Raw genomic sequence first — 23,238 nt, forward strand, 5'->3', positions numbered from 1 at the left:
AAAACTGATATCTCAATAGACGTTTTTAAGAACTTTAGCTTGATTTTTTTATCTTAGATTCAAGATGGCTGTGTGACTTTCCCAGATATTAGTGTCTATTTATGATTTAAAAAGTTTTGTGAAGCTATCATTTTCAAAGTCATTCACCCAGAATGCGTCAAACAACTAGGTCCTTTGCAACCAACAGTGTGCATATTGAAGATGTACTGGTTATAATACACCATATATACATGTATTTGGTTATAAGTTGAGTCCAACTGCAAACTGCACAGACCCAAATCTGCCATCAAATAATGTGCAGGCAGATTTGTCTCTGCAGTTTGTTATGAGCAGTGAATAGAACAAACAATATAGATCCTGATCAACTGTTGCATAATGTGATGGCAGATCAGGATTTGTGTTGTTTGCAGATGAACAGGACTTGTGTATGTATGTATGTATGTATGTATGTATGTATGTATGTATGTATGTGTGTGTATGTGTGTGTGTGTGTGTGTGTGTGTGCTCCTTCTATCCATTCAACTTTAGACTTAAGAGCATAATTAGGGGTAGTCCACAAATATGCAAAAGTATGGAATTTGGATCCATTCTTTGGTGAAAGAGCTTGAGGATCATGAATCTTGTGTAAAGGCAGGTATAGTGATAATACAAAATTGCTGGGTTTTTAGCTGCAGACTTCTAGTTGGATTTAATAGCATTTAAAAAATCTCAAGAAATTATAGTGTACCAGTTTGACAGTTGGCAATGTTAAAATTCTTCTTTGAACATAACCAGTTAAGAATCATGGGAATAAATATAGTCTGCCAGCTAGTGTTGCAGTAATTTTGGTGTGTTAGGACACTGAATGTATGAGGCATTTCATTTTCAATATATCTAAAAACAACAGTATATGCAGTTATTAAAAATGATATCTAAAACACTTTCTTTTTTAATAAAGGTCATAAAAGCTATTTTTGTTGTTGTTATAGAAAGTAGAGGTGAGTGGGATTAGACAAATGCATAAATGTTGGAGTGGCTTTTTGAAATTTTTGTTTATTTCACAATTTTGTAAGATGTAATTTTTTCTGAATCTATGGTTGGTACAGTGATAAATGTGCAATCATACAAAAGTTAGTTTTGTAAAGTTTTTTTCAAAAGTTAAAGTCAATGAACTTCCTTTCTTGATGACAACTTGTTATGTGGATATTTATCACAGAGAAGATGATGTGACTTGATTTCTCCCGGTTACTGAAATGTTTGTATGATTTATTTGCTATTTGTTATATATATTTAATTTGCACTGTTTGTTTGTTATTTTTTTTAAATGTTTTTTTTAATATTTCATTACATGATGATGTAACGTAACATTGAATGTTGGACTTGACCTAGTCCAAAATTGAGTTCATTTCTGCTTGACCTGATGTGACTTTTTTTTAATTCCTTCCTGAATTTTTGTGGATAAGTATCAGGCACTCACTCATAAGCCTCTCTAAAGGGGGTACTAATCTAATATTCTTAGTAACATCAAAACTAGAATTTGTGTGTAAAGTGGAAGACTGTTTTTCACCAATGCCACTCTAATCCTTTTAATCTAAGCTGATATTCCCTTTCTTCATTTTCTCTTTCTCTTTGCATCTGCAATTGCATTTTTGTCTCTCTTATCTCTTTCTCCAATTGAATTTGCATTTGTTTTTCTTCTTTCTTTGTCTTTCCTTCTCCTCTTTCTGAAGTTCAAATTTTCTTTACTCTGATTCCATCTTGTATTTTAATTCCTTTACTTTTATGGTAGAGTCTGTTACAGACTTACCAATCAAATCCAAAGCACTTTTATCCAGAACATTCTTTTCCACCAAATATTTGACCAGAATATTTTTTAGTTCTTGCTTTATAAAAGATGCATTTGCCTCAGAAATATCATATTTTCTGGCAAGCTGAAGCAATTCATCCACTTTCAAGAATTCTGACTGTTCCTTTGTAGGATTTGAATGAAAGATCTCCACTTTAGGTAATATTGTAAAAGCTTGTTGGTTTCACTAAAGATTTCTAAAATCTGAAATGAAACCTGGGATTTAGAAAATTCAAAACAAGGTGAATCAAAATTTAAAAGTTTTCTCAACTATTTTAGAGATATTTATATCCAGGATGAGCCCCCAATTTTGTTTTGAATCTATGCTCTTAACAGTAAAGGGTGAAAAGTAACAAGCTTTGTAAAATTCAACAAAATAATTTCTTTCCCATGAATGCAAAGTGAAAATAAGAAAAAATAAGTTATGGTATTGCGAATCAAATCCCAAAATAATCCAAGAATTACAGACACAAGTCAGAATAATTTAATGTCCAGAATAAAAGTTAGTAGAAGTCCAGAATAAATCCAAAAACTGAAGACAATGATGTGTCTGTGGTAGCTTATAGTGTTGATGATATGTCAGCAGTTTTTTTTATTGAATCACAGTACGATAATTCCAGGTTTGAATTCACTATAAATTCCAGTAAATGTTTCTATCCAAAAGATTTATCAAAGCACTTTTATATTTCTAGAGAAAATAATCACTTGAATACAATAATTTGAAGAAAAAAAATTTCCAGCCCAAAAATGAAACACTGGAAATAACACATAATAGAACTTCAAAGTGCTAGGTCTTAAAGCACACTGAAAAAATCCTCTGTTACAATTTTAAATAGTTCTCTACTTGACCTCAGGTGGGGCCCCGAGTGGCAGAGTGGTCTAAAGTGCTCACTGTTATGGATCACTGCCATCTCACCTCTGTCTGCATGAGTTTGAGTCTCAGCCTCAGCTAACGTTGGTACGTGAGAAAGCCTGCCAGTAGCTTCTCATGGGTCGGTGGTTCTTCCCAGGGTTTTCCAGGGTTCTTCCTCCACCAATTATACTGGCCGCTATGTATAGCCTATCTTGTGCTGAAAAATGGCATTAAACCCTACAACAACAACAACAACTTGACCACAGGTTGGAATTAGCATTTTCTATTTATTTTAAAAAAACATTACTAATGGAAACTTACCTTCTAGAATGATCTTAATGTTTACGAAATAAAAACCATAACCTGGATTATGTAAAGTACTCAAAGGAAATCCAAAACCTACACCTAGACCCAAATAAACTTATCTAATTCTATTAATAATAATTCTGATTTTAAACCCTTAAACATAGAGAATAATTTAGCTATGCAGTATTTGTTTACACAGAATACAATTTAAAAAGTCAGCTCAGTTCGAGCAGAAATGAACTCAATTTCGGACAAGGTCAAGTCCAACATTCAATGTTACATTGCAATAGCATGTAAAGAATTTTTTTAATATAATAAAAACCCTAACAAACAAACAATGTAAATTAAATATACATGACATATTATCTAGAATAGATATGCATTCATTCAAAGCTGGTATTATATAATTTGTGCTTTAAAATCAAAAGTCATTTAAGTTATATTTTATAATGAAAATACATTGAACAACATGTATATCAGAGTAAAGTAGCATTGACTCAAAAGCTGTTGTGTTTTTATTCTCAAGTTTTGTAAGATTTATTAACTGTTATCTAGAATCGATCCAAAGTTATTTAAAACTGATGTCTCATAAACCATAAGCCTCACCTAGTCTTGATTAATTGTGTACGTTGTTATGGCCATTATAAAGCAGCTGACAGCTGTGCTTAAGGTCCAGGTATATGACTCCAAGCAGGTAAAGTTGATGATGTACCATATTTTACCTAATTTTACATGACTCCAAGCAGGTAAAGTTGATGATGTACCATATTTTACCTAATTGTACATGACTCCAAGCAGGTAAAGTTGATGATGTACCATATTTTACCTAATTTTACATGACTCCAAGCAGGTAAAGTTGATGATGTACCATATTTTACCTAATTTTACATGACTCCAAGCAGGTAAAGTTGATGATGTACCATATTTTACCTAATTTTACATGACTCCAAGCAGGTAAAGTTGATGATGTACCATATTTTACCTAATTTTACATGACTCCAAGCAGGTAAAGTTGATGATGTACCATATTTTACCTAATTTTACATGACTCCAAGCAGGTAAAGTTGATGATGTACCATATTTTACCTAATTTTACATGACTCCAAGCAGGTAAAGTTGATGATGTACCATATTTTACCTAATTTTACATGACTCCAAGCAGGTAAAGTTGATGATGTACCATATTTTACCTAATTATTGCTGCTGCTTCTCACACCTTTCAAAGCCAGTGTGGTTTCAGGTATACCTGCTCATGAAGGATGTTTTATTTATGAGTGTTTTTCTTATTAAACCTTTCATGTTCAACCTGCTTTTAAAGAACACCTGTTGTGTAGAGGACACCTGCCATGCACAAGAGACAAACTTGTGGTTACTTTAGTGTCCTTTATAGAAAGGTTCCATCGTAATTTTTCTTTGTTGATTGGAAAAGATGTCTTTTGATTCATTCGGATCATCCTCAATATGTTTATCAATATTTCTGTGACATCTTGCTTAAACCAGTTTTTTTCTTCAATTTAATCTTCTAATGTCCACATAAAGAGAAATTTGCTACATATTGTAATCCAGTTCTGCATAGAAAAGAAAGCAGAGGTCATTATCTTAACGTAGGTGTCAGCAACCTATGGCATATGTGCCAATGGTGGCATGCCAAACTCTTTAGATTAGGCCTGAAGTACAAGTTGTTGTGTTTTGTATTATATGTACTAAAAATGATCATGAATTTTTTTTTAATATTATAAATACAGCCATGAAATTTCCTATTTTCACTCCACATATTTTTATTCTCCAGTGTGTCAGTTTATTTTAAAGAAACAAATATGACTTGGCATGCAGCACTGAACAAGTGTTATCTGACAAGCAGTTCTGAAAGGTTGCTGATGCTTGTCCAATGCATTTAATGTTTTCATTTTCTTCTGTTCGTTTACATAAGGTCTTTTTGGCAGATGGCATTAGTACTTGAATATGGCATTCATTACCTTATACATGTAAATACTCACTCACAGGTCAGACTGCAAACAAGATAGACCTTGATCTGTTAGTGCATAATGTCATGGAAGGTTAGGGTTTTTATTGCTTGTTCTACTGATTGGTCCTAAGAACATGCAGAGACCCAGATTTGCAAATGAATTATGTGAAGGCAGATTTGGGTCTGTGGAGATTGCTTTTGAACTTGACTTGTATATAATTATACAGTGTTCAAATTTGGTTAAGTATCTTGGAGCATGACATGAAAGCCTCTTTGCCATAGACGGTGGGTCCTAATACATCCTATATAGACAGGTGCCCCATGTATAAAGGTAAAATATGTAAGTGATTCATAAAGAAAAGGGACACAAAAATTATTAACAAAATAACTTAAAAGATTTACAGGGGTTACTGTGGATATTGCTTTTGGTGCTACAGTTAAAAATGCATTGCACAAAGAAAAATGCATATTCATGAGTGAATTTGTTCACTTGTGACACAATTATTGACATCACATTGATTTTAAAGCAACAGAAAACCTATGCTGTCAATTTATGGCTGGTCATTATTTAAGAAGAGACATATTTCAGAATAATTTATGTCAAATCTGCCAAAGATTTCAAAGCACTATAACACAATAAGACAGTGTGTGTGTGTGTGTGTGTGTGTGTGCTGGATTTTTAACGTAGCTTTAAATAAAATTCAGTCATATCACTAGGCTGCCTGCAGTGTGACAGTTCATAGTGATGTCTAGCACTAGGGCATCATGCCACAGACATGTAGCATGATGCCCCACTCAGTCACATTATCCTGACACCAGGCCAACCAGTCCTAACACTAACCTCTTGATGCTGGGCAGCAAGTGAGGCAGCTGCTAGTACCATTTTTATAAGTCTCTGGTATGGCTTGGACAGCTGCTAGTACCATTTTTATAAGTCTCTGGTATGGCTTGGACAGCTGCTAGTACCATTTTTATAAGTCTCTGGTATGGCTTGGACAGCTGCTAGTACCATTTTTATAAGTCTCTGGTATGGCTTGGACAGCTGCTAGTACCATTTTTATAAGTCTCTGGTATGGCTTGGACAGCTGCTAGTACCATTTGTATAAGTCTCTGGTATGGCTTGGACAGCTGCTAGTACCATTTGTATAAGTCTCTGGTATGGCTTGGACAGCTGCTAGTACCATTTTTATAAGTCTCTGGTATGGCTTGGACAGCTGCTAGTACCATTTTTATAAGTCTCTGGTATGGCTTGGACAGCTGCTAGTACCATTTGTATAAGTCTCTGGTATGGCTTGGACAGCTGCTAGTACCATTTTTATAAGTCTCTGGTAGGACTCATTTTTATAAGTCTCTGGTAGGACTCATTTTTATAAGTCTCTGGTAGGACTCATTTTTATAAGTCTCTGGTAGGACTCATTTTTATAAGTCTTTGGTAGGACTCAATTGGGGTATTAACCCATGTCCTCCTGCATCCGAGGTGGACCCTCTAACCACTTAGACCACCAGAGTGGTAATGACTGAGATATCATATAAATATTGCCATAATGTAATAATGACATCATATCAAGCTACAAAGTGTGTATTTATTTCACAAGAGTGAATATTAAACATTTATGAAGTTTAACAGTAATGTATATATAACTAAGTATCATGCACATATATATGAACTATTGGATGAAGGACACTTCTAGGTAACCCCAATATAATACACATCATTATAACACAAATTCCTTTATAACAGTGTTGCATCATGGCTTCAGGTTTTCTGTTCTACTAGTTATAAACCACAAGAGATTATGGGATGTCCAGTTGTAAGGGATGTCCAGTTGAGCATTTTTCATCTGTTCATTAGGACAAGGTATTGTTATTTCTCCTAAATACCATCTAATCAGAAACTTTACCTACATGTTCATTCCAAGGTTAAGTTGGTTCAAAATAAAACTGGTGCTGATTTGGCATCCAAAATATCCATGTGACTGCCACGTCAGCCATCTTTAAAATCTTATAGGTATTCCTTCTAGATAGAAAGTTATATCAACATTGGGTTTTCACCAGAAGACTTCTTATGATGTTTGGTTAGTAATAAATGATAATGGTGCCAGCTTTGCAGCCATCTTGAAATCTTGTTATTTTTTAATGGAAGAGCATACCAACATGGATTTTTCCAACAGAAGTCTTTTTTATATCTCATAGGTCATCAAAATAAATTAGTGCCAATCTGACTTGAATATGGCATACCACTCCAGTGGCTTAGTGGTTAGAGCATGCGCCTTGGATGTGGGAGGTTGTGTGTTTGAACCCCAGCCAAGTCATACTAAAGACTTATACAAATGGTGCTTACGGCTACCTTACTTGGCACTCAGCATTAAGAGGTTAGTGTTAAAACTAGTCCTGGTGTCAGGATAATGTGACCAGGTGGGATATGATGCTTCATGCCTGTGCCATGGTGCCACACTGCAGACATCATAGCAATATGACTGAAACATTTATAAAGCTACCTTAAAAATCCAAATCGCACAGTCACATACACACATACCATTGAATATGGCTGCCACAATGAACATAAATTATTTAAAATCTTCTCTGATTGTCCTAAATGAATCTTCATATCAACATATGGTTTTCACCAAACATAATCTATGGCATCTATGTTATTTAAATGAAAATGGTGCCGATCTTGCATCCAATATGGCTGCAACAATGACTAACCTTTGACAATCTTATTGCTCAAGTAGACGTGAGTTGCATGCATTGCTCACCTGAGTTCAAAAGAGGAAATCGTTTTAACTTGACACTGACCAAAAAGATTGCCTGTTTTATAGATGCCACCAGAGTGTAAAAAGATCTGATTAATACATGATATTAGACTGGCATTGTTGGGAATAAATAACAAGATGAGGTTACAGAGGTGTCTGGTATATAGGTATATTGAAGAATGTAGATGAAGATGCCTGTGTACATCTATGTAGTAAGAAATGAAAATTAAACTGCAATCTAACAGGAAAATATAACCAAGCACAGCACAGCATATTGCATGCTGTATTGCATGTTTGAAGAAATTTCAAATGAAATACTGGAACACAGGTTCCGTAGGACCAGGACCAACATAAATTTGATTCAGAAGTCCAAGACCCATGGTATAAGAGCAAATATTTCAGCCCCTGGTAGCAGAAGGCACAGTTTAGGAAATCTTCACCACTGTTAAGATACATTTTTAGTAAGAGCTATTTTTAACAGGGAGCTGCAGTAGCTTAGTTGGTAGAGTGTTGGACTTTTAATCCAAGTGTCACAACTCTGATACCTGACATAGCATACTTTTCCAGGTCTTCTGTCTCAATGTGTCCTTTGGAGAGGCACTGAGCCCCTATTTCCTTAGTGTGATATAGCCATTAATGTGTTAAAAGTGTCATTAAAACCAACAAATCATTCTTAATTTGCAATGATCCATTTGTGACTGGTGTCTCAGTATTACCAATACTGCCTAATATATATATATATATATATATATATATATATATATATATATATATATATATATATATATATATATATATATATATATATATATATATATATATGTTGTTGTTGTTGTTGTGGGGTTTAACGCCATATTTCAGCACATGATAGGCTATGCATGGCAGCCAGTATTAATGGTGGAGGAAGAACCCAGGAAAACCCCGGGAAGAACCACTGACCCACGAGAAGCTACTGGCGAGCTTTCTCACATACCCACATTGGCTGAATCCTAGACTCGAACCCACGCAGACAGAGGTGAGATGGCAGTGATCTGTAACGGAGAGTGCTTTAGAGTCCACTCGGCCACTCGGGGCCCCTATATATACATGTATATATACATGTATATATATATATATATATATATATATATATATATATATATATATATATATATATATATATATATTAATTATTATTTTAAATGTATAAATAATTTGCAGGTAAAAGATATAAAGTTTTTAAAATATTTTTTTCAGCTCATTCTTAAATATAATTTGTGGTTTGCCTTTAAGAAGAAAAACCTTTCCATACAAAGAATATCACATTTAACCATCCTTATAAACAGACCACTACTTTACACTCAATTTTTATACAGCATCAGTAAAATGGATAAATGTCTTTGCAATCCTTTGGTGAAACTAATAATAGCAAAAACTTAAACACTTAAATTTAAAATTTTAAAAATTAAAATCATTTTATAACTTGCCATAAAAGAATTTAAGTTAATTCTAACTTTCTCACGGACAGTTTGACAAGAAGAGATATTTACAGTAAACCATTATAGGCAGGTTGTGGTTGTAACTTTGTGTACTAAACTGATGGTTGTAACTTTGTGTACTAAACTGATGGTTGTAACTTTGTATCCTAAACTGATGGTTGTAACTTTGTGTACTAAACTGATGGTTGTAACTTTGTGTACTAAACTGATGGTTGTAACTTTTGTGTACTAATCTGATGGTTGTAACTTTGTGTACTAAACTGATGGTTGTAACTTTGTATCCTAAACTGATGGTTGTAACTTTGTTTACTAAACTGATTGATGTTCAAAATAAAATGACTGATTGGGTGACACATATTGTAGTACATGTATCACTAATTTACATGGGGAACCAATTTCCTATTTATGTACAGGATAAGTAAGTGTTACCTTAAGTTAACTGCAATTCATATCCCACAATGCCATTAGACTACACTTGAACATCAAATAAAAATAATGTTAAATGTATGTTTAGTTTTGTATAAGTTTCTTTTTATCTTTTTCATGTGAATGCATGTAATATTATGACAAGAACTATGAATAAAGAACAAATATATGTACAGTAATTTTCTGTAAATTTACTTCTTAAACCCATTTGAAATTCAAACTTGAAAACTGATCCTCCTGTACAGGCCTGTTATGAGAGACCACCCATCATGGGCAAGAATGTTTGGATAGAAGAAGGGGTGGTCTTTCAAGATAAAATATGTTCCTTTAGGTTTATATCAATGATGGTGACTTGTGAATTTTATTTTCAATTTTTAAAACTCTTATATAATTTAAAATATCTGTAATGTATGAAAAATCTGTATTATATGTACTAAAAATGATAATTATTATAATTCATACAGGTACTATGATCTTTAGTATCCAAGTATCCCAATATGAGTGTTTTAGATAAAACAAGAATTATAAGATTATTGACCACATGGTGGGCATATAACATACTGTTGATGGCTTGTGACAGTATTGTTTTCATGTTAGCATGTTTCCTATGTTTAGTTTTTCAGGACATTTAAATAAGAACAATTTCTGAATGCAGATAGCTTGAGTAGTTTTCAACCTTAAAGTATAACAAAAAAAAAAGTCTAGATGTTTATGGGTTATGGTATATGCTTGTGCATAATTTCAGCACCGAGCTAGACACTTGTTTCTGTTACATGAAAACATTTGGTTTACTTGAGTTTTGCCCTTCATATTGTCAAAAATTATTCAAAAGTGCTATCGTATAATTTCTAAAAATTTGATTTTGGTAAATCTTGGGAAATAAATGATAACATTATTGACATTATGTTTTGTAGTGATACTAAGCATGGCAGTCTGGAAGGACTTTCTTCACCATTGCCAGATTAGTCATTATGATATAAAGCCAAGTCACTCATCGATTTGAATGAGCCAAAAAGCAGTTTCTAATTGGTCAAAAAGGGTACAGAATGTGTGGTGTAAGATTTATAATGTATCCATGTTTATTTGGTGTTAATTGTTCCTGAAGTTTGATTCAGAGATACATCTTTGGACTGTACTCATTTTCCATCAAGTCTAAAATGTACTTGTAAACAGTTATTACCTGTGGAACAAGAGGCATTATTCTCAAATATGGATTCTGTATGATGTCAACTAACCTTACATAACCTCACTATGGAACCATGTTCGACCAGACAACACTTTAGAAAAATGGTGACCGTGGGAAATGGCAATAATATAATCATATCCTTCTGTCATTTGCACATGCATTCCATTAACTGTTTTTAATATTTTAGTCATACCAGCTTTTGTATGGTGGCATATATTATAGTATAAAATTATTCATTTGTTGGTCTGTTTGATGCCAGTTTTGTTTCCACAGAATATTAAAGTTGTTCACCATTTACAGTTATCAAACTTTGTTGGTTGCATGCACCACTTACAGTAAGGAATAGCCCTGTTGAATTCAGACTCAGAACCTTAAACGTTAGTATCAGTGTGACCAACCAGAAGAGAATTCTATTGATTTGGGGATCAAAAGGTCAAAGTGCGAGGTCTGACTGACTGAAGGAGGAGATATGGTTTCCTCAAAAAGACATTATTCAACAATATTGACCTGGCTGGAACTTGGTGGATGACTTGCACTTGGGGCAAATAATACACCTATACTTTTAGGGTCATAAGGTCAAGGTCACATTGATTTTGACACAAAACATTCATATTTCTGAAGAGAAGACTGTTAAAAATTGGACATAAATGTATTGATAATATTTATCTTGTTTGCAAGTTTTTGTCACCAGGTTTTTTAGTCCAAGGGAGGTAAATTAGTAAATGTGAAAGGTACAGAGTAGATTTTAAAGAAAGATCATTTTAGATGTCATTTATGATGGTAAACACTACACATTTCCCACCTTTTGTACATTAAAGGTTTATCTTCTCATAATAATGTTGTAACCAGGCAAGTTCATATGGACATTGTCAATTAAAAGTTCTCAAAACTTAAATATTTTATGTAAATTCATGAGAATTTCCAGCCAGACCTAAGCTTTTGTTAACTTTGTTGTTAATATGTTTTATTCTAGTTTGGTCACAGCTGTAATATAGTTGAGAGGACAGAAATGTTGTTGTTGTTGTAGGGTTTAACGCCATTTTTTAGCACACAATAAGCTATACATGGCAGCCAGTATTAATGGTGGAGGAAGAACCCAGGAATAATTCGAAAGAACCACCAACCCACGAGAAGCTACTGGCAAGCTTTCTCACATACCCACATTAGCTGAATCTGAGACTCGAACCCATGCAGACAGAGGTGAGAAGGCAGTGATCCATAATGGAGAGCGCTTTAGACCACTCCAGGCCCCTGGACAGAAATGTGTGCAGTGGATTGACTGATTTGCATTGTAGACCTCAGCTTTGGTTTAACTCTTTATTATGATTTATTCTAGTTGAATAGAATAGATGGGAGAGAAATTCTAATTATGCATTTGATTGATTGATTGATTGATTGATTGATTAGGACATACAGATTTTGGGGTTTTGAATCAATACACACACACACACACACACACACACACACATTCATGGCTGGTAAATCAAATGACATCAAGAAATGAAATATTATTGTTGATGCATTACACTGCATGTATCATGCAGAGATCAATTTCAACCACTTCAGTTTTGTATTGATTGTTAATATGATTTGGATGGAGGACGACATAACATGGTGTCCTCTGCCCTTGGAATCTTATGTGCAACTGTACATACATACATACATACATACATACATACATACATACATACATACATACATACATATATACATACATACATACACACACACACACACATGCATGGTTGGTAAATTAAAATGAAATACTCTTGATGATGCATTTTAGCCTGTTTGATGCAGATATCAATCTTAAGCACTTCAGTTTTGAGGGGTCCCCCAAGTGGCCAAGTGGTCTAAAGTGCTCACCATTTTGGATCACTGCCATTTCACCTCTGTCTGCATGGGTTCGAGTCTCGGGTTTGGCCAATGTGGGTATGTGAGAAAGCTTGCCAGTAACCTTTTGTGGGTTAGTGGTTCATTCTGGGGTTCTTCCTCCACCATTTAAGCTGGCGACATGTTCAGCCTATCTTGTGCTGAAAAGTGGCATTAAGTCCTACAACAACAACGTCAGTTTGAATTGATCGTTAATATGATACTTAATTTCTTGCATGACAGATTACAGACACCTTCTGGATAACACTGTTACAGTAACACTCTTAAATATCTCATTGCCAGATGATAATCACAACAGATAATATTGCCTCATTCAATATTTACATGCAGATCAGAAACATTAGGTCTACCGATTCTTAAGTTATCATCGATCTGAACTTTATCAAATTTCCTTATCCAGACTTTATGGAGAAGACAAAATTGCATTGACAGAGTCCTGGTATATTTTTCAGGGTACAAATGTATAATTGTTAATTGTTCAGGGTACATGTATCTGATCGTTAATTGTTCAGGGAACATATAATTGTTAATTGTTCAGGGTACATGTATCTAATTGTTAATTGCTCAATGTACATGCATCTAATTGTTAATTGTTCAGTGTACATGCATCTAATAGTTAATTGTTCAGGGTACATGTATCTAATTGTTAATTGTTCAGAATACATGTATGTAATTTTTAATTGTTCAGGGCACATATATCTAATTGTTAATTATTCAGGGTACATATGTCTAATTGTTAATTGTTCAAGGTACATATATCTAATTGTTAATTGTTCAGAGTACATGTATCTGATTGTTTATTGCTCAGGGTACATGTATCTAATTGTTTATTATTCAGGGTACATATATCTAATTGTTAATTGTTCTGGGTACATGTATCTAATTATTAATTGTTCAGGGTACATATATCTAATTGTTAATTGTTCTGGGTACATGTATCTAATTGTTAATTGTTCAGGGTACATATATCTAATTGTTAATTGTTCTGGGTACATGTATCTAATTATTAATTGTTCAGGGTGCATGCATCTAACTTTTAATTGTTCAGAGTATGTGTATCAATTGCTAATTGTTCAGGGTACAAGTATAAAATCGCTAATTGTTCTGGGTACATGTATCTAATTGTTTATTGTTCTAGGTACATGTATCAAATTGCTAATTGTTCAGGGTACATGTATCAGATTGTTAATTGTTCTGGGTATATATATATATATATATATATATATATATATATATATATATATATATATATATAATTCTTAATTGTTCTGGGTGCATGCATCTAACTTTTAATTGTTCAGAGTTTGTGTATCAAATTGCTAATTGTTCACAGTATGTGTATCAGATTGCTAATTGTTCAGGGTACATGCATCAAATTGTTCATATTACATATATTTGACTGTTAATTGTTCAGGGTACATGCATCTGACTGTTAATTGTTCAGAATCATTGCATCTACTGTAATCACCCAAGATAAAGTGGTTTATAGGAAAACAATAACGTGTGATTTTATATAACTGATTTCAGCTTCTTCTGGTACTTCTATTGCAGAAAATAATGGGACTATCTTACCATACACATAATAAAACGGACCATACACATAATAAAATGGACCTTACACATAATAAAACAGACCTTACACATTATAAAATGAACCATACACATTATAAAACGAGGGATCTTACACAATATAAAAATGGACCATACACATTATCAAATGGACCATACACATTATAAAATGGACTGTATTATACTGAGTTACCTTAGAGAGAGGGTCAGTGTCCTTTTGAATGAAGAAAGTAAATTTAAAATGAGACATTGACACTATTGGTTTTGCTGCATATTTTGAGTACAGTGGTGGATGCATTCTTACCATGAATAGGATAATAGATGTAGGTTAGATTAGAGAGTGATCTGAAATACTTCATGGTACAAATCCACTGTATATTACACATCAATGTGTATTACACACCACTGTATATTGCACACCACTGCGTGCTTGAGGATATAAATAAACTGATGTACATTGTATAAAGCAATGTATGGTCCAATAAGCATTCTGTTTGCTGTGCAATGAATCCAGTGATGATGATGTTCCAATCTTGTAATAGTACCTCAGTTTTATTTTGAGAACTTAATCTATTTTTGCTTTTGTCTTTGTATGCCTTTATAGAAAACTTTTGAAACATTTTTACCTTTTCTCAGTGTCTCATGTTCATATTTACTTTTGACTTGAAGGGTTTTATTTTGGCCAGTCTTTGAATCGTTACCTTTCTTTTTTGCTACAAGGCTTTTGCTCTTCACTATACAGTCATGATTGTGCTGGTGTGCCACTAAAATTATTTACATATATACATACATAAGAGATGCCAGATGGCTATATTTACTGGACATACTGTATTTCATGTAATTTTTTGTACATGAAAAAATACTTATTTATTTCAGTGTACGTAAATTTAAATGTAAAATAAATAAATATAATTTTGTGGTACTGACTGTACAAAAATTAAAGGGATCATACTTGAACGAGTTCTACGGAACAAATGCTAATTACCAACCCAACAGTACAAATGTACAACATGTTCCATCTCATTCTGCTCTCAACTCAAGAATCCAATTAAAATAAAATTAAAAGTACTCAAAAAGAATTTTGTTTTGTTTTAGAGAAAGAGAGAGAGCATAATGCCTCAGTATGCAAGCTTGTCTGCATTTAGGTTATATTGTAGCTGTTATATTGTGTAATGTTGGCAAATTGATTAAGATGGCCTGAACATGTATGGGTATTTAATGGTAAATTGTATGCAACAATTAGACCTACTTGTGGGTCTACTCAATGATCTGAGTCCACATTGTCAAGAAACTAAGTGCAATTTGTATTCTTACAGCAACAACCCCATTTTCAAATTAAATAAAAAATATAAAGAACTTAAAAACATGTTTTGTTAATGCATGTGATCATGTGTGTATGTGTGTGAGAGAGAAATTTTGTCAGTGTACAAGACCGTTCAGGGTAGTTTTTAATTGTGGCTTTTGTAAAGAGAAAAAAGACTATTTCCAGTTACCTGACAGTTGTGATAATTCTCATGTATTAGGACACAACTATATTCCATCATCAATAAACATCTCTAAATCAGCAATAAGTTCTTGTTTTAATTATGATATACATTGTTACAATAACCATATGGCTATGTATTGTTATTTACACAGTAATTAAATATGCTTAGGCTTTGGTTATTCCAGTTGAAACCAGAAAGAGGGCAAGATTCAAAATACCCATACATGTTCAATTCAAATCAGCAAGGTAAATGAGGCTCTCTTTCAGGATATGAAAATCTGTCAATGTGCTATCAAGGCATTGTCCATACAGCAGATGTTGTAAAGACCAGCGATCATACAAATTACTTGTTATTCGAACTTGCCAATAAGAATAACAGTAGAGAGGTATATAGGACATTAGATTCATAACAAAATGTTAATTATATCCAAGTCAAAACAGCACAAGCACTTAAAAGATTGTATATGTACAAATTGATTTAATGGAGTCTGTGACTTTCAAATTGATGTTAGAAAATGACAGGGTTTTTATAATTTATTTGTGTATGACTATAATGAAACAAAACAATAAGACATTGGTCTGTTGTCTTCACTTTAGCATGTACTCATAAAATGTTTTGTTGGATAAGAAAAAATCACAGGGCTTCCGAACTCATTTTAAAACACATGTGGTGTTTTGTTACGGTGACGGACTTAATAAGAAGAACTAATCAACGATAATTAAGGATTATGTTTTATTCGGCCTTTTTCCAGTTGTTAATTACACTAGTAGATCCTGTAATGACAATATGAGAGCCTATGCATAAGTCATTGTATTTTGTCAGCAACAATTCATTATTCATTTTTGTAAAAGCAAAATGACTATACAGTATCTTCGATCCTTTTTGCAAACGTAAATCTTCTTAGTAGAAATTTTATGTCTGATAATTTAAAAATTTTTTTGAAAAATACAAAGTGATATGTACAAAAAAAATAAGATACATTTAAATAATTATTAGTTTGATGACTGGAATATTTATGAAAAATTAAACGGTACCAAAAAATACATGAAATATGGTAACTGAAAACTGAGCTCAAATGACTAATTACTAACTTCACACATCATATATTGGACACAAGACGTCCATACTTTATCGTATGCATTGGTTTGATTGTATTTCCCCATAAGTTTAAACACTCGATAGCCACAAGGGAGAAGCAGTACAAGGTCTTATCTCTCCAGGACTAATGAAATTCATTTGTCAGTTCCATAGTCAGTACATCATATGCTTTATTAAGCTCAGTTTTGTGGCAGTTTATGAGTACATCTGTCAGTTTTGTGGCAGTGTATAAATACATGTCAGTTTTGTGTCAGTGTATGAGTACATCTGTCAGTTTTGTGGCAGTGTATAAATACATCTGTCAGTTTTGTGGCAGTGTATGAGTACATCTGTCACTTTTGTGGCAGTGTATGAGTACATCTGACTTTTAAAAAGTGTAACACAAGCTGTATTTAAACTAAGTGTGCCCCAGGCTGTATCCAAACAAAAGCGTATCCCAGGTTGTATTTTTTTTAAAAATAAAATAAATAAGTGTAGTCTAGGCTGTATTTAACAATAACAACATAAAATAAGTGTAGCATAGTGTAGCCTAGGCTGTATTTAAAGATAAAAACAAAAAATAAGTATAGCCCAGGCTGTACATAAAATAAGTATAGCCCAGGCTGTAGATAAAATAAGTTTAGCCAAGGCTTTATTTAAACATAAGTGTAGACTAGGCTATATTAAAAAATAAGTATAAAACAGGCTGTATTTAAACTAAGTGTGGCCCAGGCTGTATGCAAACAAAAGTGTATCCCAGGTTGTATTTTTTATTAAAAAAACACAAAGTAAGTGTAGTCTAGGCTGTATTTAACAATAACAACATAAAATAAGTGTAGCATAGTGTAGCCTAGGCTGTATTTAAAGATAAAAACAAAAAATAAGTATAGCCCAGGCTGTACATAAAATAAGTATAGCCCAGGCTGTACATAAAATAAGTTTAGCCAAGGTTTTATTTAAACATAAGTGTAGACTAGGCTATATTAAAAAATAAGTATAAAACAGGCTGTATTTAGAAATAAGTGTAGCCAGTGCCAGATTATCCTAGTAGCAAAAGTAGCATATGCTACGGGCCCCACACTTTCAAGTGCCCCACAGTAATGATTTCAAGCTATCAATTACCTACAATTGTAAATAATACTAATACTGAAATGACAGACATATTTGTCATATTATCTGGCTGCAGAGCAAATGAAAAAATACAATTGCTTTACTATGCAAGTTAAAAATGTATGTGTTTTAATATTTATGTGGGTTTTTTTATAATTTAGGGCCCCTTTATAACATATGCTACAGGCTCCATACTAGTTTAATCTGGCACTGAGTGTAGCCCAGGTTGTATCTACATTACGTTATTTTACATTATGATGATAGTAGAAAGGATAAAGATACCATTGTACATCAAGGATTCATTTAGATACTTCTCATTCATACAGTATGGAAATAGTAGAAACGATAGAGATACCATTGTACATCAAGGAGTTGTTTAGATATTTCTCAGTGGTACAGTAGAGACAGAGTAAAAAGGATAGAGATACCATTGTACATAAAAGAGTCATCAAGTATTTCTCATTGGTACAATATGGAGAGAGTAGAAAGGATAAATATACCATTGTACATCAAGGTGTCATTTTAGCCATTCAAAAAGGGGTAGTTATTCCTTAAATCCAGGTAATCCACAGATTCCTCAAAGATATTGGAAGAATTGAAAATGTTGTAATTATTTTAATCCTTTTGCAGACTTCAGTAAAGGAACATCGTTTCTAACAATGCTAAGAAAATGACCTATAAAACTATTAAGTTTAGGAAGAAAATTGGACATTTTAGTAAAATTAGGGACTGGTTAGACAGGTTCATTTTTTTTAGTTTGGGTCTTTGTTAGATGGGCTCATTTTGAACACATTAGGGCCTGGCTAGACAGGCTCATTTTAGTGAAATCAGGGCTCGGTTACACAGGTTGATTTTAGTGAAATTAGGGCCTGGTTAGACAGGCTCATTTTAGTGGTTAGACAGGTTAATTTTTATTGAATTTGGGCTCTGGTTAGAAAGGTTCATTTTAGTGCAATTAGGGTCTGGTTACAGAGGTTTATTTTAGTGAAATTAGGGCCTGGTTTAACATTCATTCTAGCCAAATTGGGACCTGGTTAGACAGATTCATTTGAGTGAAATTAGGACCTCGTTAGACAGTTTCATCTTAGTGAAATTATGGCCTTAATAGGAAGATTAATTTTAGTGAAATTAGGGCATGGATAGACAGGTTCATTTTAGTGAAATTAGGGCATGGATAGACAGGTTCATTTTAGTGAAATTAGGGCATGGATAGACAGGTTCATTTTAGTGAAATTAGGGCCTGGTAAGACAGGTTCATTTTAGTGAAATTAGGGCCTGGTAAGACAGGTTCATTTTAGTGAAATTAGGGCCTGGTAAGACAGGTTCATTTTAGTGAAATTAGGGCCTGGTAAGACAGGTTCTTTTTAGTGAAATTAGGGCCTGGTAAGACAGGTTCATTTTAGTGAAATTAGGGCCTGGTAAGACAGGTTTCTTTGAGTAAATTAGGGCCTAGTTAAACAGGTTCATTATATAGTTTTGTACCCGAAGTGTGTTACCTTAAGTGTTGTTGTTGTTGTTGTTGTTGTAGGGTTTAACGCCATTTTTCAGCACAAGATAGGCTATACATGGCGGCCAGATTAATTGGTGGAGGAAGAAACCTGGAAAACCCCAGGAAGAACCACTGACCCACGAGAAGCTACTGGCAGGCTTTCTCGCGTACCAACGTTAGCCGATGCTGAGACTCGAACTCACGCAGACAGAGGTAAGATGGCAGTGATCCGTAACGTTGAGCACTTTAGACCACTCAGCCACGCGGGGCCCCTAGCTTAGGTGACATTTGCCTTCATATATAGTGGGTACTGAATGCCCAAGTGATCTAAGGTACTTACCTTTATTGATCACTGAAATCCCACCTTTGTCTGCATGTGTTTGTGTCTCAGGCTTAGCCAATGTAGATCTGCCAGTAGCTTCCAATGGGTCAGTCATTCTTCCCAGGATTTTTCTAGGTTCTTGCTCCACCAGATATGCTGGAAGCCATGAATAGTTTATCATGTGCCGAAAAAATGGTGTTAAACTCATACCAACCAAGCAAAACCTCATTACAGAACTTGTCTGAGTCATCTGTCCCTCAAATTGCCAAAAACATTCTCAGTACATCCTGCAATGGTTACATGTACACTTTTAAGGTGTTATTTAAATTGCACAATTGACCAAAATGTAACATTTGGGAAAATTAAAAAATCGTATTTGCTAAGGTTTATTGAAAGATAGCTTATGATCTATTATATAGAAGCATTCTTCTGCAAAATGTATGTCACAAATACAATGAATTTACAGTTAATATCAATACATGTACTCTTAATCATTAAATTTAAAGAATGTGGTATTTTTATTTTATATTTAAATATACAGAAAATATTTTTACAAACTTAATAATGAAATTATGAATAAAATGTTTGTGTTCTAAATGATGAGAAAATAGTCATGTATGGTCAATATATAAATCTATTAGTTCAAATATAATTTTTTTAAAACTCAGTCCCTACTAAAACTGTATAATTGCAGAAATTTATGTTGACCCAAATAGATTTCCAGCCTTGGGTCAGATGCAGCGCTCACTCAGGGTATTGTCATTCGTTATCTCAGTGCTATATGCCTACTATTTTAATCTGAGGTGTTGTTAAACCCTACATGTCCTTCATCACAACAAAGTTCCTTTTATATGATGGGTATGGCCAGGAATCCCATTTTGTTTTCTATTAATACAATTACAGTAATTTACAGGCAGTTTCAGTATAAGGCAGTATATTCTATCTCCAATTAATAGTGTATAATAACTGTAGGGAGTGTTATTTTCAATAGGTATTACTTTTGAAATTCTCATGTGCCACATGTCTTCATTACAACAGCAGTGTTAATAGGGCTACTTGCATATTGGTATAGGTGGTATTATTGACTTTTATCAGAATAAACTCGACACAAGCAGTTGTATATAAGATGAAATTAGGAGACGCTTGAGGATTATTTTACAATTGACAGTGTGTACAATATTGACTTATTGTATTATGAAAAGTGCAACACACGGAGAATATTTAATTATCAGTAGAGGATGAAACGTTGAAGCTAATATAGTTTACATATTTTGTATCGATTGCTAATCTGAAGAGCTATATTTGGAGGAATACTAGATAAGGAATTCTTTCATTCAAAGAGATACACGTGGTTGTTGAAGAAATTAATATTTGTTTTGCACTCTACATGGATTATATATGGTAATCTTTCCACATGTAAGTATGATGATTTCTGAAAAATATGTAATATAAGTTTTTGTATATATATATATATATATACAGTTTCATCATGAGTTTTCTAGAAGTGGTGGTAAAATTTCCTTAAAATGGGCAAACTGTTTTCTCAAAAGTGTAATAATTTAGAAAGAGGGAAGGATGTTTGAATACCCACCTCCTCCCCAAATTTCTTCCAAATTGGCCATATTTTCACATTTGTAAAAGCGGTCTATTCAAGAGTTGTGGCATTTGTGCCAATAAATAGATTGAATGCATGAAACTGAAAACTATATTTTCAAGCTGTACCTTTATTTCTTTATAAAATCCCTAAAGTTTTCTGAAAATTTCCCTCAATTTTTCATATGGAAGAGGAGATAAGCCCAAAATTTTAAGCTTTAGATTAGAGACCCTGATGTTAAACTTTATCTCTGTGAATAGTGCATGAGAATTACTGAATAACATATTTGTATATATCCACTGTGGTCTCTATCAAGATGTATTGAGTGGAGAGGTCATTTTAAATTTATGACTGCAATATTCAGTTGAAACAGGCCTCTGCATGAAGTTGTGGTGGAACTGTTCAGTATAGTTCTCCAGAAAGGATATGTAAACATTGAATTCTGGAAGTATTTACACAGGAAAATAAAACATTTGATTATGACATTGTACATTGCTAATCACACTTTCAATTCTTAAAATGTTATGCTCTTTTCATCAATTTTTGCAAGCCACTGCAAAAATATGCAAAATCATTAATTAACAATTTTTGCCAGTGGTGTTATACCTGCTACCCACTGGCTGATGGTTATAGCAATCACCATTGAAGATGTATCAATTTTGTCAATAAAATGCCATATTGTGTTGCCTTTGGGTATACTAGCTGGCACATCAAAGGTCGACTGGTACACTGTTTTTGTAGTTCTCATTGGAAGAAGGTAGAATAAAACAGTGGCCTAACTACAGTATATAGTTTGGTTTGTGGAGTTTTATGCCTTTTTTCAGCACATGGTAGGCTATACATGGCAGCCAGTATATTTGATGTATGAAACACCTGGGAGGAATCATTGAACCTGAGGATGCTGACACTCAAACTCATGCAGACAGGTTAGATTTGTGAGTGATTTGTAAAGGTGAAAACCTTAGACCACTTGGCTGTTTGGGCCATGGTTTGGAGCTCTATGTGCTTGCCCCAATGCTCAAAAGAGCATTTATAATGACACCCGGAGAATTAGATAGTCTTGGATATTCTAATGTAATAGAAAAAGTTTAAGAAGGATGATGCTGTGGTAGATAGTCAATTCTAAATATGCTCAGAATTTTAGGAACAGAATTTACAAGTCCCATCTCCAAAAAAAACCACTGCATTCATATTGGATATGATAAATGATACTGGAGAGATTGTTATCAAAATCTGTCTAAAATTTACTCTTAGTTTAGATTAAAAAATGATAATCAAACAGTGGATACATTTCTAGATTTACTTTATGTATAATTGACCTTTCCTTGTCTGCCCCAAGAAGGAAGAAAACAAAGTCTGCCAGGAAGTCTGTAAGATGTACATGTAGCCCCTGACTTCTTAACCCCCACCAGGTTTTTGAAATTCATAACATTATTGTGCTTACCCCATTGGATCATAGACCCATATTTCCTTACATTGAGTTTATATCTATATAATTATCTACAGCACTGCAATCACTTTAATGTTTTCAGTATAATAGCTAGGTGTAAAATGCAATATAATATGATAGCTATGCACAATATATAATGTAATATATAATATATATGCATAATATATAATGAAATATGTGTGTGTGTTATTAATATTTTTAATGTAGATTTAACAATTTTTCAGTCATATAACTACAATGCCTGTAGTGTGGCAGTTTATATTGAGGCACTGGGTCATCATGTCGTAGACATGTAGCATGATGTCCCACCCAGTCACATTATGTCCAATTCTTCATGCACCCTCTCCAACTTCATAGTCTTTGAAATCTCTTTTTATGTTTTGTCAAAATTAGTGGCATTTGATGCTGATTTGGCTGTATGCTTCTAGTTTAGTTTTCATTGAAAAATATC

At 33.5% G+C, this 23,238-nt stretch overlaps 1 protein-coding gene across 3 annotated transcripts in view; it reads left to right on the forward strand.

The window, feature by feature from the left end:
- The window catches only part of LOC149778279 (uncharacterized), a 333,696-nt gene that overhangs the window by 28,749 nt on the left and 281,709 nt on the right, over window positions 1-23,238 (forward strand). Inside the window, exon 1 of one of the 3 annotated variants that reach the window (XM_089939081.1) lies at window positions 20,969-21,159. The exons of the other annotated variants lie outside the window; for them this stretch is intronic. The gene's annotated coding sequence lies outside the window, so the exon portion shown is untranslated. Of the gene's footprint in view, window positions 1-20,968; window positions 21,160-23,238 lie in introns of those variants that run through there. 3 annotated transcript variants of the gene reach the window in all.

The sequence above is a fragment of the Sinohyriopsis cumingii genome, chromosome 17 (genome assembly GCF_028554795.1).
Source record: "Sinohyriopsis cumingii isolate HCF-2022 chromosome 17, ASM2855479v2, whole genome shotgun sequence".
Taxonomy (NCBI): Eukaryota; Metazoa; Mollusca; class Bivalvia; order Unionida; family Unionidae; genus Sinohyriopsis; species Sinohyriopsis cumingii.